This window comes from Rhipicephalus sanguineus, chromosome 8 (assembly GCF_013339695.2).
Source record: "Rhipicephalus sanguineus isolate Rsan-2018 chromosome 8, BIME_Rsan_1.4, whole genome shotgun sequence".
Classification (NCBI taxonomy): Eukaryota; Metazoa; Arthropoda; class Arachnida; order Ixodida; family Ixodidae; genus Rhipicephalus; species Rhipicephalus sanguineus.
Genome location: NC_051183.1, coordinates 19,506,464 through 19,520,334, shown reverse-complemented (window position 1 = coordinate 19,520,334; position 13,871 = coordinate 19,506,464).

Genomic DNA, 13,871 nt, shown 5'->3' with positions numbered 1-13,871 from the left:
TGGCATCTTATTGCGGTATGTTGAGGTGGGCTGAGAGTGCGTGCAAAAAGCTGCTGAATCAGAGGATTTTCGTTTTGTAACTGGGAGCACCAGTCCCTGGACTTCCCCAAAGCTTTGATCCACACACGTCATATCACACGGAGCTATCCGATGCAGCGCACAGTGCTTCGTGATGTTAAAGCAGAAGGCATGCTGGTCTTTTTCTGTTCACGTAGGACGATAGATATGACAAGAGATGAATAAAAATCCCAGTTTCACCGCAAGGGCGATGCAATGAGTGCGATAGCAACAAATGAAGTAAAGCTGGCAGCTAACTCTTCTAGATCCAGTTTCGCGTAACTCTACAAAATGGTGCTGTAAGAGAACACAGCCACTCCAGGTAGGAAAGGGGATTTCGTACAGTCTCTTCGAGTTGAGAGCGCAGTATGTAGAAGGGTGTATGAGCCCTCCGCTGATGCTTGTCGAGATAGCGATTTTGATTTCATTTAACTTAGGGCGAAATCATTGCACTGCTGTTTGAAAAAGAACAAATAATGATTCATACTCTTTGATTGGCTTAATTATCTGTTGGTTTCATTAGTAGTGTCTAACAAAAAAAAGAACCCCTCGAAAAATTCTCCTTCTTTCGTTAAGATTACGACAGACACTTGCGTTAGCCCTAAAAAGTAAAAAGCAGCTGCAAAAACGTCTAACTTTGCCATTTAATTACTATGCCTCGCTTGTCTAAGCTTAGTTCGCTTCCTTTCGTTGCTGAATTGTAGGTACCTGAGAAGATCGTAACGACATCATGAGAAGGGAGAAATAAGTTTCCACAACAATACGCGTACGAAAGTTCGGAAGAGCTTCGTTCACCATGACTTGATCGGGCGTTATGTTCCTTAGGACGTTTATAAAAGAATAAAGTAAGAATTACAAATGTAGATCTGTGGTGCGATCTCGTACGCGTTCCAAAATAAGCACGTAGGCGTGGCATTAATTCCAGCCGCACGTGACCGTACGCGATTGGTCAATGCTGGGCCGTGACGTCTGTCGCGGTTAACATGAACCATTCGCGTGCGGCTAGACGCAACGCCACGCCCCCGTGTTTATTTGGAATGCGTACAAGATCGCACCACTGAACGATCTGATACGCGTGGAGTGTTTAAAAATACACTAAAAAAGTCATATGATAAAGAGAAAAGAAAAACGGCAGCTCAAAATTGCAGTCAAAAACCGAAACCGAAACTAAGGTTCTTTTGTTTTGTTTCGGCGGCGACATCTTGAGGGAAACTGTGGAACTAAGTCACGGGCTGCACGGCCACCTGGATCGGGGCGCGCGGCGGTGTTGCTAGAGAGGCTAGAAGGGTTTGGCTAGTGTCGTGAGCAGACGCTTCTGTCGGCCGCCGCGGTGAAACGTGTTTTTATGACGCCGCTAGGGGCGCTGCGCTCCGGAGACGGGTTAGAGGCGAGCTGACGAGCTGGCCCCGCTGCCGCTGCCGATCATTGTTTGTTTGCTTGTGTTTGTGCTTGGTTGTGTGGAAGCGCGAATTTTGTTCGTCTCTGCACGTGGTTTGTCAACGTACTGCTTTATTGTGGCTTACCTGATATGTTTCCGCCAAACATCAACTGTGACATTACCGTCATTTCTTCGTATTTTGGAGTATGCCTGCTAAGAAAGGCAGGACATGCTTCGTGCCTCTGTGCAAAGGCGGGTACAAAACGTCTGCCGAAAAAGTTCCCTGGTCCGTGCTCCGGCGGACGCTCTTCGTCGAGAAGAATGGGCAAGGAACATAAAACGAGAAGACAGAGTGCTGGACGAGACATGCGTTGTGTGTTCTCGTCATTTTGACGATCGGTTTATTGTGAGGATCTTCAAGCACATCATTAATGGAGAGCTTGTAGAGGTATCTAACGTCATCGCTCAATTGTAATTACTGATGCCCCCCTTACTGAATGCCCTTCAATGGGCCTGTAAGGCATTTTGAATAAATAAATAAATAAATAAATTACAGATACTTGCTAACAGCGAATTTGAGCCAAGACAAATTAGAGAATATTTTTGGAATTGTTAGACGATCGTTTCTGTGTAATGGTCACCCCGATCCCAGAGCAGTTTTTGCTCATAGTAAACAATCTAGCGCTCTACAACTTAGCGAAACCACCTAGAAGTGGTAACTCGCCAGCAGAGATCATAAGTGCACTCTTGGGGCCATCAGACATTGGAAAACAAAAGGCAGCCCGCATTACAAGCTTAATTGATGAACTCTTGGATGAGAGAAACCTCGCAAATGCTTCAGCTGTGCTTGAAGACAGCAGTATTTTTGACCACAAAGGCTGTGTTGAACAGAAAAGTGACAGCCCTTTAATTTTCTATGCTGTTGGCTATGTCGTCAGGAAAGCACTTAAAAGGTTCCCATGCCCCACATGTGCACCTGCCTTAGCCATTTTGCCTTTGCAGGCAGAGACAAATGAGAATGCCTCATTGACGAGGAAATTTGACCATGGGGGCTTACTGTACCCCTCAAAACACCTTGAAGACTTGATTGCAAAGCTGGAGAACGCGTTTGCTGTGTTTTTAAGCAGAAATGAGCTGCATGCTGAAAGTATGCTATCATTTTTAGAGTTTCTGCACGGGCATGACCACCAAAAAGTTGGCTGCAGCGAGCATGGTCAAGCACTCACTATAGAAATGGTTAAGTTTTATAGTTTAACTAGGCTGCACTTCTTCACTAAAGCCATCAACAAAGAGAAGTAAGTCTACACAACGCGAGAAGCAAAAGCTGCTCAAACTGAGGCGCTAGCTGTCAGTGATCTCCGAACTGCTACAGCGAAATATTGAATTCAATAAACGTGTCACTTTTGTGCTCTGCACCCTTCATTATACCGTTTCGTCATTGTGTCTCCGGAGCGGAACGATCATGCGTTTCTAACCTGAGGGCCGAACTTTGGTCCTTATTCAGCTATGCTGTTTCCCACTTACAAGACCTTTTTTTTTTTTTTTCTGGAAGCCTGAAGTAGCTTCCATTAAAATAGAGTAATGATAATGATAGAAATAACAAAAATCAGTAATACGCTGTTTAATATATAATAAAAGCGGGCCTATACAACTCCAACGGTAGGTTGCAAGAACTGCCAGCATCTGCTTCTAAGTGAAGTTTCAGGGGTGACCGACCGAAAATACAGCTGCCCAAAAATGCTACACAGAACATCACGACGCTCGTATTGTCCTGTCTGCATGAGCCAACGAACGATTGCGAGCACGCAGATAAATTATACAAAAATGCGCACAGAAAACGCATTGCTGGGTGCCGCTTGCAAGCGGGCCAAAGAGCGCGCGCCCCGCGCCAGCGGGCCGGAGCGCCACCTGTGCGCCGTCATAGCAAATGATTTCAACTGCGCCGACTCGTTCACAACACTAGTCAAACCCTTCTAGCCTCTCTAGTGTTGCTCCGGCCGTCCCATTCGGCGCGCGCCCCTTTGAAAAAAATGTAATTGAGGTAGTTCAGCCGCGCGCCGCGACGCGGCGCTCTTCTCCTACCCCCTTGCGGATGATGCCACGCTCGCCGCGCCGTAGACAGCCGCAGATGTGTTTGGAAAAATGCACACTGGACATTGTGCACGTGGTGACTGGAATCAAGGTACGCTGTTATGTATTGTTAATCGGGCTTTACACAGTGAGTGTTGTTCTCTGTAGCATATTACCGTCGAGATAGAGCCAAGCAGCGTGCTTAGGCGACTTCGTATGGCGCGGCGCGTTCATATCCCATGACCACGGCCGCTACATAAGTGCCATATGACACATGTATTGTGCCGAGTACGTGATTTGCCGCGCTTCTCATTCTTTCTTTTGGCGCTCGTTTCTCCCACGGCCGCCTGGACCGGAGCGCGCCATGCTTCTTTCTAAAGGAAATACATTTCGTCGTCATCTGCACTGCATAGCTATCTTCTGCGGTGGAGCGCTGTCTTAAGAGCATCACGTTGCTGGAAAACTAAATTGCGGTAATGATAATGCTGTAGACGTTTTCACCTTGCCGATGGTAGGCAACATTTTGGTGGGCAAGTCTTTTTGCATTGTGAAGTTCCCACGATACGACAGTGATGTGAATGAGACGTTCTTATTTAAGCGCAGGCCGCATGTAGGCGAATTTGAACGCGAAAGCGATGAGCGCGCGCTTGTCGCCTGCGAATTAGCTAAGGGTCGGTCGCGCAATGGCCACTTTCGTTTTGGTATCGCTTGTCGTTTTAGCGCGACAGCATGGAAGAACCCGTTTCGCAGTAATTCCGGTGTCGGCGGCGGTGTGTGTGTGTACGTTCGTGTGCGTCTGTGTATGCGCGCAGATATCGCTGTCGCATTTAACTCTTAAAGGCGAAGCTTAAGGGTCCCCCAATTTCCACCTCCATTATTGCGTGCATGCGGTTTGCCCTTTAAGATTCGAACTAATCTACCGGTTCGTTGGCTGAGCGGCTGCTGATAGGGCTTTCTGCGTCTAGCATATATGTTTTCATATGCATTTTCACACTGTCATACCACGTTGACTTCAGGCAAGTAATTTGTTTTTTAGTCTGCGTTGGGATTCCGTGTGTAATTTACCGTGTTTTTCAGAAACATGCCGTACTGCTGCGTGCCTTACTGTAAGTCAACACCAAGGAATATTACGTTGCCTCGACGCCAAAGTGGCATTCCTTCCAGCAGGTAAAGCTCGCGCACTCAAGGCCGCAGCATCCCAAGGGAAATACGCCAACCTCCTTTAAGCAGCGGAACCAACCTTCGGATCGTTTCCGCTATTCTGGAAGCACTCAGAAAAAAAAAGGAGTTTTTAATAAATCTCGTGCTTTCCTTCGCATGTATACTTCTTACTGATATGCTGCACTTAAGAACACCAAAACAATTTTCTTAAAAAGTGACTCACGGGTGTTTTCGCTTCGGTCACCATCATCACGACAAGGACTGGCGCACACACACAAAAAAAATAAAGAATATAGCGATAGCCGCCATCCATTCTTTTATGTGCTTTTTGTGAACGTGGCGGAAGTGCTATGCTAACCCGCGGTTACTCTACAGCGATATCTTCAAGGCGCCGCTATGCGCCGCAAACCTTCCCGCATAGAGCGCAAAGGAATGGAGGGGTAGTAGGCGCGCGCCGCGGTGCGGCGAAAGGAGTGGTCACGCCCCTTTCTGCAATTACGCCTCCTCCGTCCGAATGGGACGGCCGGAGCAACACCGCCGCGCGCCCCGATCCAGGTGGCCGTGCGGGATGATAAAAAAAAAAAAAAAAGAACAGGTGATCCGACGCCAGGAATCGAACCGATGACGGCGCGGCATAGAGTTTCTTACAATAATTCCTAGAGGGGAACCTGGCGCTAGTGTCTACGCGGGCTCCTTGAGACGCGCTTCAACCACTTCCTTCGACCACGCGCTTCAACCACGAAGCCTGCACTTCCCATCATAGGAATGATGGGAAGTACAGGCTTCGGATTTGCTTCGGATGGATTAGGTTTTTGAGATTCGCAACGCTTGTTTGCCGAGTGTAAAACAAAAAGATATGAAGTTAATTCCAATTAAAACTTGCTTCGTTCTTTTGTATGTAAACCTATTGCAAAAAGTTTGCGTGACCGTGAGATGGAACTGAAACCTGGACAAATTCAACCACCAGGGTATGCATTGCTCTGCAATTGTGTTCCAAATTTAGCATCACCAAATAATGAATTATTTTTGTACAACACTTGAAAAGAAACACGCTTGTTTTTCCCTCGAAAGTACGCATTATATATTTATGGAAATAACAGTACTGTATTGAGTGAGAAACACTTAACGTATCGTCTGCTGCGATGCCAGGTGCGTCTGTTGAAGTGGTCTGCCTCCAACGCATCTCTTGTTTTGCTGTGAAGTCGAGTCAGAGGAGCGCGACGGTGCGTCTACTTAGCTTCGCCGTCGTTTTGCAGCTGATTTGAACGAGTTTTGGTAAGACACGCTTATCAAACAAACGTGAACTCGATGCAGTTTGCTGCACTGACATGGGACGCTACATCTGTGCGCAGCGGTGAGTGCACGACGCTTTGCTAAAACTGTCAAATACAACCTGTAAAGCTGCAGCGTCGCAGCAAACCAAGATATCTAGCGGTCTTCAGACTCTTTGAACAACAAAGGCGCTGCTTGAATGCTTTCAAACGCAGCCCACTACCCACGCCTCGCGAAGAACGAAACTGAAACTGTAGAAAAGATTCGTAGACAGTTAGCTAGCTAACGCTATCCAATCCGAAGCCTGTACTTCCCCATCATTCCCATCGTGGTTGAACGATCGCAGCACCAGTTTCCTCTCTAGGGTATTGTATGAAACTCTATGCGGCGCGGTAATGACGCGCTCCGAACGTGAGCGATAAGCTCACTCGGCAACGGACGACGCCTTGTCGCCTGTGGTAAGTAAGGGTTTATCAATTTACCACAAACACTTGAACGACCGCGCTTCAAAAAACGCGTTACGGAACAATGTTATGCCAATTGCGGCAAGTTCAGAATGGCTTCAAACGAAAGCTGAGTGTCAGGACTACATGCGATTTCCTGACCATTAACATAACTTGCTTAGTTTTACGACAGTGAACTTTTTTGTCTCGAAAACCAGGCCACATTTTTCGCCGTTTCCATAGACTCCCATTGCACAATATTTAGCTGCTCTGGAAACAAAACTTAAGCTTACTGCAACATGATCGCTGCACTCCTCTCGTGCGTTTGGTTTCCCTGAAGCGCTCTGTGGTCTGCGTTTTTTAACATTCACCCTCTACACTTCATTATTCGGGAAAAACTCGCCAGTTCCATTGAAAGCGCGCTAGCTTCGCGCCGGGGCCGCTGGCTGTTATGTATCCACAAAATCTGGATAAGTTATGTTTAAGATAAAGGCTCAACTTGTTGCGAACGGGATTGGGAACTGTTAACGCCAAAAGCTGCAGTTACTGACTGTGACAACACAGCTTTTTCCTTGCGCGACGGAAGCCGCGGCTTCACGTAGTACGCCATCAGCACGCGCCTCACTTTAGTTGTGGTCGTCTGCAAGGCTTAAGTGCTAAGTTTGTTTGCCTGCAATATATATGTGCATGTAAAAAGCGATATGATTAACTTTTCTTCTTGGTGGGGCCTCTCTATAGGAACTCAAGCTCAAGTGTGGGCGCGACGCTCGCGCGGCTGAGCTATGCGTTACTGGGGGCAGATGCTGCCCGCGAAGTGGATTGTCACCGGATTTGCCAGCGGCGGCGGCAAGGACACGAGCGCGCATGCGCTCCTCATTAGACCCAGAGCACTGCTAGTCAGCAATAGTTACATTGTGACGCACCACAGATGCAATCCGGAATCTCTGCGCATGCGCGGAAGCGGAGGCGGCAGTGTTGTGGCCGTGGATGCCCCCAGTTGCGATAAGAGAAGTGGCGCCGCTCGACGTTGCTTTGGAACCCTATATTCCGTAAGACATGTTTGTTTTACACTTTAGCAGAGTTCCCTGGGACACTAAGCTATTTGCATCTTGCACTACCTCAAGTAGAAATTAAGCAAATTAGAGAACGCTAGCACACACGTGCTAAGCACACACATAAGATTTGCTTGCTCGTGAGGCGATTGCGCATTCCGTCCGCTAAACGTGAACACAGCCTCTCCTCTTAATGAGGAATTTCAGTGCTGCCCGTTATTTTCTACAGTGCAAACGCAAACTAGCCTGATTGGGCGTTTTAAGGGTTACACCTGCATCTGGACATGTACTCCCTTAGGGTGTAATGAGGTGGGTGTAATGAGGTCCTGCGTCCTCAGTTTTACTTCGTTACAAAATTATGTGGGAGAAAGGAGGTAAATACGCTATCTGACGCCATTCGTCAAATGGAGTTCAAGAACAACAACTCCTGTTCCACTTCATCTGGCATGTTTTCTCTTAATTTTTTTCCGAAGCTTCCTATGATGCCTTCGGTGGGGACGGGCATGTATGCAGCTGTGCGGGGGAAAGACGTAAAAGGAAAAAAAGAAATAAAGAAAGAAACTAAAACGAAAACCCTGAGGACCCTCGATGTGGCCGATCGGCACCGCACGTACACTCAGTATGTGCATGTGATAAAGAAGTGAATAAAATCCCGTGCACAGATAATATTATTATCTGGGGTTTAACATCCCAAAACCACGATATGATTATGAGAGACGCCGTAGTGGAGGGCTCCGGAAATTTCGACCACCTGGGGTTCTTCAACGTGCACCTAAATCTGAGTACGCGGGCCTCAAACATTTTTGCCTCCATCGAAAATGCAGTCGCCGCGGCCGGGATTCGATACCGTGACCTTCGGGCCAGCAGTTCGGCGCCCCGTGCACAGATAGACCCTAAGGACAAGAGATACGCGACTCTCTTCAAGCGACCGTTCTGAATGGGGAGAGCGCCGAGCAAGAACAAGCAATCCAGACAAGCTTCAGGCAAGAGAAAGCTTCGCGGCGCATGCGCGTGCGAAGAAAAAAATAGAAAATAAAGTAAAGAAACGTGAGGAAAGAGTCGTTGAAGTTCCGAATCGCCCGTGGCGGGTTGATGACGAAATGAAGCTGTCGTGGTATCCTCGATATCGTACCTTGGCCTTGTGAACGCCACTTCTCAAGTGCTCAGCTGTGTCGGCCGTGTGTGCGCGTTTCGTGCCTGCAGTCTCACTGTGTTCTCGCCGCTAGATGTGAAATTCGTGGTTTGACGACAGTGCAACATGCCGCACTGCGAGTGCGATAATGTAGCGACGGCCCGTCGACCCCAGCGAGCGTGCCGCTGTGTATTACCAAGCAGATGATGGGCACCTTGCGTTTTCGGCACAGTCGGGAACGAAAATGGTAAGTAAGACTGATGTTCTCTCTCTTTGCGGTTCCTCGTCGTCGCTCAGGCACCTGTAGGTGTCGTTCTGCACATTGCGTCGCGTGAAAAGTGCAATGAAACGCAAAAGATAAAGACTAACAAAAAATCTGCATGTCAAGCTTGCGAAATGCCGATTGCCAATTGTCGATTGTCAAGCTTGCGAGACACATACGCGAACTCAAAATCAAAAAGCGCGAACATCTGCGCTGGTGAAAGCAATAAAAACCAGATGACAGTGAAAACAGAAAACAATGAACGGCCGTTCAACGGCATGGAAAGAATACAACTTCATTAGTCACATATCAGCAGTGGAACTTGCCGAGGTTACATGTGCATATTCTTAGCCATTAGGAGATGTGCAAGACTAATTTAATCGCATTGATATAGGTCAGTTGAATCTGCTGAACCACACTGTTGAATCACCTTGTTTATTCCCTCTCGTTAATTTGCTGCTTTGCATTATGTTGCCATACTTTTCATGATCGATACAGAGTATCATGACTTTTGACACAATGTGACAAGGTCGAAGCGCTGTTGCTGTGTCCATGCCTTATTTTATCCTCCTTAATAATAATAATATCTGGGGTTTAACGTCCCAAAACCACAATATGACTATGAGAGACGCCGTAGTGGAGGGCTCCGGAAATTTTGACCACCTGGGGTTCTTTAACGTGCACTTAAATCTAAGTACACAGGCCTCAAACGTTATCCTCTTTAGAAGTGTGCTGCTTATTTTTGGCATGAATTAATACCAAGTTGCCCAATCTTGACACCTAAACAGGGTAGCTCCGGCTGATCAAGAAGAGCTTACTAATGTTCTTTCCCCTTTGAAAATGCACTTATAATGACAACTTTACATCAAAAACTACCTTAATAATGGTAAACATGACTAGAGTACACTTCTGGCATTATTTCGCATTTTTTTACCTCAGTGTATTTTTCGCCCCTGAGTACACTGAGTGAAAAGCTCACAAGAAAATACCTAGCAGCATCTCAATTTTGTATTTATTTCGTGTTTTCACAACTCGTCTGCAATAACGATAGTCAAGTGCGAATCATTGGTAAGACATTAATTTTTTTGGATACAAAAAGCCTAATGAACTTTTTTGTGCAATTCTCAAGAATTCACTTCTGGCTTAGCATCAAGAGTTGCTCGCCCACCAGTTTGTGTTCAAGACAGTCTATGTGGGGATGAGTGTCGGCAGGATTTTGTCTTGGGGGGTGCAAGCCGGTGTAACATAGCGGCCGGATAAGCAGGAGGGCATTCGTGTAGCCTGGGTGAGGCCAAGTCCTGGTGTGTCTTGAGGGGGTCAGGTGCCCCTTTTGCAACCCCCTGCCGACGGCCATGATTGTGGGAACACTCCCATGTGCCTCACTGTACACTATGTCGAACAGCTCGTACATCTTACTACATTTGGGCCAACACTGGGATTGATGCACAGTGTTATGCGCAATACTGCGTGCAATCTTTCTGATATCGCGTGCATTTGAAAATTTCACATTGTTAAAAAAGACTCTGAGTGGAGCCAGCGTTATTCAGCAAACTCAAATCCTAACAGGGACAGCTGGACGAGTTGGTCAGTTGTCCAACTGGAGAGTTGGACGAACTTTTTTTATTTTGCAAGAGACCTGTCACGGGTAAATTTGGGGAGGTTGTGCTTGACCTTTGGGCACACGTTAGGCGTTGGCTTTAACGCGGAGGCGTGATGCTTTACAATAATTGTTATTATTAGTAAGATAGGAGGTATTGTTCGTGTATGAAGGCAACTAAATACTCAATATGAGTTATAGAGAATCGCTCTATGCCGCGTTAAAGCGTGCATTGCGAATAAACGCGAACTGCAGAAATAGATTATCGTTCAGCTGCTCAGAAGGCGCTACAGCCCCTACGTGGAGCTCGAGGCAGTACGCCGGCGCGCATAAATGCACTTAATGTGGGTGCGTTACAACGTCTTTGTAACTCTGGCATGTGCGTGCGTAACGTTCGTATGTGAACGCAGGCGGTCTTCGAACAGCTCAGAACACGTTGCCGCCTGAGGACGCGTTCAGCTCGCGGCGGCAGAAATGACGCAAAATTCCTCCGCAGCATACGCTCATGGAATGCACATACGTTCAATAAGCTGATGTGCTGGGCCAGTTGGTGCAACATATTGTAGATTGTATCAGCGGAAAACAGCAGGAACAGAAGCGAAGAACTTGACAGGTTCGTCGCTTCTGTTCCTGTTGTTTTCCGCTCATACAATCTACAATAAGCACATACGTTCGGCTATGTCAAGGTACTTTTGTCGCGCTGGTATTCACGAATTTCGGGCGAGCAAAGCATTGTCGATATATGGAGAAGCACTCAAGAGGGCACACGTTTCTCATTTTTCCAGCGGCAGGACACGACCAACCGACGAAATTGGAGCCGAAGGTGTTTACGTCGGCCTGTATGACGCCCGACGAATTATGTATTGACCTTACTCAAGGACAAACACACGTAGATGGTACAAGAACAGAAGTTCGGAGTTCCGCCGACGGGTTACGAAAAAAGCACGCCAGCAAGTGGTGGTCATGTAGTGTATTGTTTATGGTGTTAGCTTTCGGTGCATGTGGTCGCGAGTTCGATTCTTTTGTCGAGCGTACTTGTATGTAAATGTCATGTTTGTCCATAAGTACATTGATGTCCATTTTCTAATGATGAATATTCGCCGAAAATATCCGTGCGACGGTATTATTGTGCCTGGATTTTTTTTATTTCGCAACTGATCTAGGGTCGCGTATAACGTCTTTAAAAAACTCTCAACAGAAGCAGAAAAACTCTCAATGCGCTCCGTTCAAGCCCTCAAAATGAGTTAAATAAAAGCACCAAAATTGCCTCCTAAAGACCCTTTTAGTTTGATCTAATCACTCCCTTAAGAAAGGGTGTAAATAAAACCTCCTTTTGAAGGGGGTTTTGCGTAGTACCTTTAGGATACACGGTGCGCAACGAGCCCAAAACTACCTGAAAGGCTCAACCCGTTTGCAGTGTAGTTTACGTATAATCTAAAAAAAAAACGTTTGCAAGATGCCTTGCGTTTAGTCTTCGAAAACAACGATTTTACTCCGCTGACCACGCCCACCTCGCACACTCGTTCGGGTCTTCGGAGTCGCTTTAGACACCCCACCGGATTCACAGCCGCAGCAGTATCAGTTGTAACTTGGGCTGACATGCCTCACCGACCGGCCCCAACTTCGAGAAAATCGGAAGAAACAGACGCATCACAGGCAGGTAAACCTCGACAAGCTTTGCAAGAGAAGATGTTCTGTTTTCGACACCACGTTCAATACAACACCAGGAGTGATAAAACTTCCACCATGCACGTTATTATTGAGCTCGTTATTCGTAAGGCCTGGTTATTTGCATTTTCAGAGGTTGTTTAGGGGCGCTTTAAGTTTAAAAATGGCAAGCGCTCTGTTCACAGATCCAGCAGTACTTTATGCATTCGCATCGTGGTAAAACAGATAACTGGCTCACGATCTGCCATAAACTGCGCGGCGCTCTCGACACATCGGAAACATTCCTGCCGCTCCGCCATTGCAGTGGCCCGGCCAAGTGCACGAAGGTACCCTACACACCATGCACGAAATCATCCGTCAGCACCTTCGATACATAAGTATCCCACAGCATTACATGCCTCCCTAATTCCCTACTCGGACTAGCCCGCACCCCATCATGCAGTCGGACACGCCTACGTGCACCTCATGTAACAGTCGGGAGGACTTAAAACAAGGCTTCTGCGACTGTTTCCGTTACGACGCAGAACGACAGGTTCTAAAGGCAGCGCTGCATTTGCAACGCGGCTTGATCTTGGAGCTGCGCCATCTTCGCGACCCTTGGCAAGACATTGCTTGTGTGATGCGGAACACAAAACGCTATTGGTGTTTTTGAGAGCCACAGGACTTAAGAAAACAATATGAATGACTATTTTGCATATATATATATATATATATATATATATATATATATATATATATATATATATGATTGTACGTATTACTTTCGTGTATATGTGATCATTGTGTATATCATAGTCACCACTTCTCGACACCGCCAGTAGCAAGACAGGCGAGAAACCAGGCTAACATCTCCGGGAACTTCATTAAAGATTCTAATCTCTCCCCCATGCTCGGAAAGCCCCAGCTCATTCCTCGGAGGTTATTACATGAGGGTTTGGTAACACTGTCTAATTAACGGGGCTGTAATCTAGTCCTGTCTGTTGCTTTTAATCAGCAGCGGTTGTCTTGCCTTCGCGTAACGTTCCCAGAGCGAAGGCAAGACAACCGGTAGTCATCAAGAGTGACTGGATTCCAAGATAAGGCAAGCGCGAGAGGGGGAGGAAGGAAGTGAGGTGGGCAGATGGGATTACGAAGCTTACGGGGATCACGTGGCCGCAGCAAGCACAGGACCTGGTTAATTGGCGAAACATGGAAGAGACCTTTGCCCTGCAGTGCGCGTACTTAGGCCGATGATGATCATGATGATGATGATGATCTAATTAGCACAGCAACACTGCACGCGTAATACGCCAAATTACCAACATCATCCGGGACCACCTGGAGAACTTCTTCCGGCTTATGTTGAGAGGTCGCCTCAATTACTTCTGGAAGACGGGACGGACCTACTCTGGTAATGAAAAAAAAAACACGTATGAGAGCTTCCGCTACAGTGACAACTGAGGAAGTGCGTATCACGGGCACCCAGCGATTCCCGTTCGTAGAGTTCTGAATGCTCCATTTACCAAAGTGTCGCTGACGCCGATGTTTGAGACAAGCATGTATTGTTTCCCAGGCACGAGTAGAATCTTGTTAGCGAGATTCGGAAACTGGGTGTGCTACATCTGCGCTGCTTTTTGCTGCGCTCTATCGACTTCCTGCTTGTTACGGCAGTTGGGATACGCGTCGTCTGCAGCGAGTTTCGTTAGGTTGTTTCCCCTCATTAGATGTAGCTACGCAGCACCGGCGAAGCATAGGGGGAGGGGCATTCGCTAGCTCGGCGAGGTGGTGGCGCCCTCACTT